Raw genomic sequence first — 7,087 nt, forward strand, 5'->3', positions numbered from 1 at the left:
ACATTAGGTTAGGTCCTCCCTAATGACCTCATTTTTACGGAATTACTTTAAAGGCGCTGCCTCCAATATGGTCACCGTCTGAGGTACTGGCGGTTAGAAATTTAAATATGAATTTTGGGGGATATAATTCATACCCTGCAAGAAGATAACAGAATTTACTTCACAGACTTGGGGAGAAGTAAGGTGCTTAGAACAGTGGTAAGAATGTTTTCTATTATTAAAGATGCAGAAATGACATGAAAAGGAGGCAGCGATTTCACAGAAATTCCAAAGCTCCTGACGGAAGTGGGCTCCTTTGAGTCCTAACTGTTCTCAGGAGCCGGCACCCTCAGAAGCCTTCCCCACTTGCGTCTGGTGTGTCCTTTCTGAGGCCGCAGCTCTGAAAGGTAAGGATCAGACTGTCGCGGTGGTCCCTTGAAAGCAACAAAGCATGTGGGTCTCAAAGTGTGGTCTCCAGACCATTACCATGAGCTGGGAACGTGCAACAAAGGCAAATTCTTGGGCCCATCCGGGCAAACATCCGTTCCGAGCACTCGTTCGACAAAGGAATTAATTTCACAAAACTACCACTTGGGGGCAGCACAGTATTGCAAGATAAGCACGGGCTAATTAAAAGTGCCTGCAAATGCAGAAGCCTCGGCTCTTCCTGCCTCTAGTCTTACCCCAAGTTCCCCTCAGTTCCCTCCACATAGCTTGAGCAACCACTGAAAACCCCAAACCCGATCATGTGTCACTGGTTTAGAATTCTTCAGCGGTTCCCTTTGGCACTTAAGGCCCTTCATCTGCCCAGCAGCATCTCCTGCCATGTGCATCTTTTGCATCCACAGTTCTCCTGTATCATCCCTGGGTGTGACTTGGGCAAGACACACGATTCTGAGCTGCAGTTTCCTCATCCGTGAAGTGGGGGCAATTAATAAGACTTTCCTCATAGGGCTGTTACTAGAGAGAGCCTGTTTCTATAGGGATTCCAGCCAAGGGCCATGGGAACAGCGCTCAGTGTGCAGCAGCTTTGCTTCCTCTTGTGCACGGCTAAGCACAACGTACAGTCAGGGTGCACCGGCCCACTCCATACTAGTTGCAGCAGATGCCATCTGAACCCAACCCAACCCCCAACATCAGGACTTTCAGCTGCCAGCATCAGCATCTCTTTGCCTAGGGCTTCCTCTGGCTGCTGGCATCCACTGTGATGCCAGGATCATAAAACCCTGTCTACTGGGGATGATACATAGCGTCAACTCACGGTACTGCAGGGAGGCCTTTGTTAGTGCCTTGTGTAGAATTGGTCCTCAGACTTTTGCTGTTGGGATATGCTAGCACTTGTCCTTCTCTTGCCGGTCTCTATGACTCCCCCTACCGGCAGGACTATGTCAGGCAGTGGCTGCAGTGTCCTGGCTCCCTGCCCTAGCATTCCTGACCTCCTGCCCTTGGGCCATCCAAGCTGTCTTCTGCCCACCCCCTTTCAGACACCTAAGATGCCTGAGTTGGTGTCATAGGATGTAAGAGGACACCAGGCACTGGGGGCCGCCAGATAACCCTGGCACCTTGGCAGGGCAGCTGGTGCTGTGTGGGCTCGTGGAACCTGGACCATCTCAGGCTGGGGACCTGCAGGTGACGCAGCTCCTCAACCTGCAGCCTGCAGGGCCAGAGGCGTAGACCTTGTCCAATAGTCTCTGTCATAAGGACCCCGTGCTATTTTGCGGTTGCTTCCTGGGGGTTGCTTTGCCCGAGGTGTTCATGTTTTCCGTGGGGCTGATCTCGCCCCTGGATGTAGCCAGCAGTCATCTGCATCACTTGCTGTAAGGGGCTCCAAAAGCACAGCCCCTTTCCCCGCCGAAAGATCTCTTCACCAGCCTGTCACACCGCCTGACTGTGCATAAAGCCTCAGGGTTGAGCACTGTGCTTTCCCAGATACTCTGAAAAAGTTAGCACACTATAGTTAGGACTGGCCACATAATTGGAGGAGCTTTGTGCCAAAAGAAGATGCAGTGTTTCTCGTTCAAAAATCACAAGGAATTTCAAGTCCGTGACAGCAGAGCATTAAGCCCAGCGTGGGGCCCTGTGTGACTGCACAGGAGGCACGCGCGTGAGGCTGGCTCTGGCTGCGGCCCCTACCTCTCAGCATGATTCACTTGGTCAGCTTCTCTCCTAGCACCAAGGAGCCCTGGAGCTGCTCAGAGAAGATGCAAGGACACAAAGTCAAAAACATGTCCTTTACTCAGCTCAGGTCACCCATTGTCTCAGGGACATTTGAAGCCAGCATCCTCTGCTCAGCTGGCCTTTCTCACTGGCCTCCCATCCAGGCTCCTGGACTCACAGCAGGGTGTGGGGCCTTTTCTCCCTCTGGCCTGGCTGGCCCTGCTGGATCTTCCCTCATTCGCCTCTGTTGCCGTGTTTGCTGTGTCCACGCTGCTCTGGGATACAGGGCTCATCCCTTGAGGCCCCTTTGCTCTTGCCAGGACAATCACCAGACCTTCGGATTTAGGTCTAAGTCACCCCTGGAGAGCCCTGCAGACACACCCCACATATTTGGGGCCATGCTAGGCTCTCTCCAGGCCCTGTCCCAGCCTCTCCACCCAGCTCTGTGCCAGGGATGCTGGGCTGCAGGGCTGTCCCCTTGGGCTGCCTGTACTCTGGCTTTTGGTTGGGTGTGAATAACAGGAGCCATAGCAGGGAATTGGAGGGAGGGAGGAACGGGAGACGGAGGATATTTATTCCCTCTGCTCCTTCCTGGAGCCTCCTGCAGCCTTGTCCCAGGTCATAACTTCTTGTCAGGCAGTTACCTTCCTACAGCCCTCTCTGCCTCCAGGTTCCCCTTCTCCTGGCTAACAGCTCCCTCCCTCCAGCCTGTCCGGCCTGGGGTGGTCACAGAATCCAGATGTAACTACTATTCCTTCCCTTGAGATCTCCTGATATGCTGCCCAAACCTTTGTAAAATAGTCCCTTTGCTAAACTCTCCCAGTATTCTCCTAATTTGAATTTGCATCTATTTCCTTCTGGGACCCTGAGTGGTACAAGGATCTTCGTTCTCTGTTTCACCATCACATCTATCTTTGTAGCTCCCAGCTCCTAGGATAGAAAGGTCAGGGGCCGAGTATCCAGGAACTCAGGCAGGGGTCTACCCCCTGGCCTCTTGGACAGCACCCACAGGAGAAGTGGGAACCCTCCCTCAGTTTCCCCAAAGATGTCCACTGGGCCCTCCATCCTCAGCCAATTGAGAACCAGAGACCTAGGGTTGTATCTTTTCCTTCTCCAGCTTCAGGGCCTGATGGAGGCAGGATGGTTTCCCCAACCACAGCACCCCACCCCCAGATGGGGCCCCTCTGACCAGGTGACCAGGTAACCAGACAAGCAGCGAATTAGATAACTTTTCCACCAGAGGCCCGGACGACCAGGCAAGCAGACAAGTAGGCAGTCCCCTTTGGGGGGCATCCCTGCTGGACCTTGGTGTTCTACCTGCACTCGCCCTTTTCCTGGCAGTGGACTTTCCCTTGGGGAGCCTCTCTTCCTGCCCTCTCAGCCTGTAGCTCACCTTTGACCTAAGCCAAAAAGCCCATCAGGCTTAACCAAAGCTGATGCCAGGACCTACGTAACCAGGAAGAGGTTCTTGCTGGACCTACTGAGAGTCAGTGAGATCTGGAGCTGCTGCTCCCCCTTTTAAATCCGGGACAGAAGCCAACCTAGAAGAAGGCAGGGCCGAGAGGCAGACATTGTTTGAACCCTGGTTAAGCCATTGGTGAAGCTAGCTGCCCTGGAACCGGTCAGTTATAGGGACCAATGAATTTCCTGTTTGCTTAAAGCCAGTTTATGCAGACCATTCACTCCTTTGCATGTAATAAGAAAGATACATGTGTGTGTATGTGTGTGTATGTATGTGTGTGTATGTGTATGTGTGTTTGTGTATTTTTGTCCCCATTATTGACACAGAGCTCCTAAAATCCTTGTAATTTCCTACGTGACAGGAGTGTCTGTTGTTATTCACAACAAGTGTCTTCTATCACACTGGAGCTTATGCTAATAAGGCGAATTAGTGTGGGGTTCCTGTGTGGCCTCTGGATGGGGTCTATGTGCCTCTTCATTTGATTGTACATCTGTAACCTCTGTTATAACCTGTTAAACATGAGGAAATATTCCCCCAAGTTTGTAGCCATTCTAGCAAATTATCAAACTGAGGAAGGAGTTGAGGGAACCCCCAGCTTCTAGCCAGTTGGTCTCTGAAGTAGGTGGCAGTCTTCCTTTCCTTGAGATTATTGAGATATAATTTACATATAGCATTGTGTAAATTTAAGGTGTACATGTGTTGATTTGTTACATTTATATATTGCAAAATAATTACCATGAAAACTAGCACTTCTATTACATTACATAATTACCATTTCTTTTTTTGTGGTTAGGACATTTAAGATTTACTCCCTTAGCAGCTTTCAAGTATATAATACAGTATTTGTTAACTATAGTCACCATGCTATATGTTAGATCCCCTGAACTTATTCATCTTATAACTGGAAGTTTGTACCCTTTGGCCAACATCTTCCTATTTCCCTTGTCCCCCTGGCCCCTGGTAACTACCACCTACTCTCTGTTTTTCTGAGTTTGGCTTTTTCAGATTCCACATATAAATAATATCATAACAATATGTGCCTTTCTCTGACTTATTTGACTTAGTATAAAGCCCTTCTATTTCATCCAAGTTGATGTAAGTGGCAAAATTTCCTTCTTTCTCATGGCTGAATAACAACCATTGTGTGTATGTGTGTGTGTGTGTGTGTGTGTGTGTGTATCTATGTATCTACATCTCTATCAATATATCTATATCTGTATCATCTATCTATATCTCTATCTATCATCTATCTATCTATATCACATCTTTTAATCCACTCATCTATTGATGAACACTTAGGCTGTTTTTGTTGTTATCAGAAACATCCATACTGACTGCTGCTTGAACCTGAGTCTCAGCTTCTCACTTTCCTTCGTGAACAACATGAGCTTCAGCACCTGCTCCAGCTTCTCCACAGACAACCGAGCCCTGGGCTTCGTGCAGTAGCCCAGCCACCAGGCCTGGCCAGCCTGCAGTGTGGCAAGTGTCTGTGCAGGTGCTGGGGACTCGGGCTCTTGGATCTCTGTGTCCCATTCCACCAATGTGCTGGGCCTGGCGGTGGCTATGGCCGGGGTTCTGGTGGGCATCCAGAACAAGAAGGAGACTATGCAATGTCTAGGTGACCACCTGGCCTCCTACCTGGAGGTGGTAAGAAGCCTGCAGGCTGGTAATCTGAGACTAGAGAGCACAAAATTAGGAAAGACCTGGAGATGAATGGACCCCAGGTCAGAGACTGGAGGCATTATCTTAAGACCATCGAGGATCTGAGGGCTCATATATTTACAAGTTCTGGGGACAGTGCCCACATTGTTCTGCAGCTTGACAATGCCATCTTGCTTCTGATGACTTCAAAGTCAAGTATGAGATGGAGCTGGCCATGTGCCAGTCTATGGAGAATGACACCAATGAGCTCTGAAAGGTCACTGATGACACTAATATCACTTAGCTGCAGCTGGAGACAGAGATTGAGGCTATCAAGTAGGAGCTGCTCTTCATGAAGAAGAACCACAAAGAGGAAATAAACGATCTACAAACCAGACTGCTAACTCTGAGTTGACTATGGAGTTGGATGCCCCCAAATCTCAGGACCTCAGCAAGATCATGGCGCACATTTGGCCCAGTATGATGAGCTGGCTGGGAAGAACTGAGAGGATCTAGATAAACACTGGTCCCAGCAGACTGAGGAGAGCACCGCAGTGGTCACCTCGCAGACCACTGAGATAGGAGCAGCTGAGACAACACTCATAGAGCTGAGACGTGAGACCTAGTCCTTGGAGATTGACCTGGACTCCATGAGAAATCTGAAGGGCAGCTTGGAGAACAGCCTGAGGGAGGTGGAGATGCGCTATGCCATGCAGGTAGGACAGCCGAACGGGATCCTTCCAGACCTGAAGTCTGAGCTGGCCCTGACCTGGGCAGAGTGGCAGCACCAGGCCCTGGAGTATAAGGACCTATTGAACATCAAGGTCAAGCTGGAGGCTGAGATCACCACCTACCACTGCCTGCTGGAAGAAGGGGAGGACTTCGAATTTGGTGATGTCCTGGACAACAGCCACTCCATGACATTCATCCAAAGGACCACCACCTGCAGGACTGTGAATCACAAAGCAGTGTCTGAGGACAACAATGCCGAAGTGCTGGGATATTAAAGGCAGTGAGAGTGAGGCAAGAGGACAACAAAAAGTTCAGAGATCATTGAACATTAAGGAAGGAAGAAAGGAAGGAAGGAAAGAAAAGAAAGAAAAAGAAAAGAAAAGAAAAGGAAAGGAAAGAAAAGAAAAGAAAAGAAAAGAAAAGAAAAGAAAAGAAAAGAAAAGATCCAAACCTGTGGAGAATTTTTATGAGTTTATATAAGCCAAACTGATGACAATTACCAGGAAGGAAAGTCTCAATGGATTGAGAAAATGTTCCAGAGAATGGCAGTTTTGCAGCTTATTTTATACATTAGAAGCAAAGGAGGACACATAAAGCAGGGTGGGGGAGGTTACATGAAATCCATTGGTGGTAGATTAGGAAGAAGAGAGAAAGAAAAGCAAAGAAATCTCTGAGACTGGATAAAAAGTAAAAGGGAAAGACACATACTTCTTTTACATTGGTGGGTACAAAGTAGTTAACAGCTAACATCTACAGCGCACAGAGGTGATATTCTGAAACAAGGTTAACAATGAGGGGTTCTGTGGTTTCATGCTCTGGGGGGAGATTGTGCCCTGAGGGTCTAGATCAGCAGTCCCCAACCTATCTGACACCAGGGACTGGTTTTGTACAAGACACTTTTTCCACGGACCTGTAGAGGAGGGAGACAGGAGGCGGAGTTCAATCAATAATGCAAACAAAGCTTTGCTGAACGCCTGCTGCTCACCTCCTGCCATGCAACCTGGTTCCTAACAGGCCATGGAGCAGTACTGGTCCCCTGCCTGGGGGTTGGGGCCCCTCTGGTCTAGATAAAGGGGATTACTCTGACACTCCAGAGATGTGTATTGTAGATGCAAA

The 7,087-nt window shown here is 49.1% G+C and overlaps 1 pseudogene; it reads left to right on the plus strand.

The window, feature by feature from the left end:
• Nucleotides 1-4,981: 4,981 nt before the first annotated feature.
• LOC129070524 (keratin, type I cytoskeletal 18-like) lies at nt 4,982-6,374 on the plus strand (annotated as a pseudogene).
• The last annotated feature ends 713 nt before the right edge of the window (nt 6,375-7,087 follow it).

The sequence above is a fragment of the Pteronotus mesoamericanus genome, unplaced genomic scaffold (genome assembly GCF_021234165.1).
Source record: "Pteronotus mesoamericanus isolate MK-2021 breed Mesoamerican mustached bat unplaced genomic scaffold, CSHL_Meso_final contig_25, whole genome shotgun sequence".
NCBI lineage: Eukaryota > Metazoa > Chordata > Mammalia > Chiroptera > Mormoopidae > Pteronotus > Pteronotus mesoamericanus.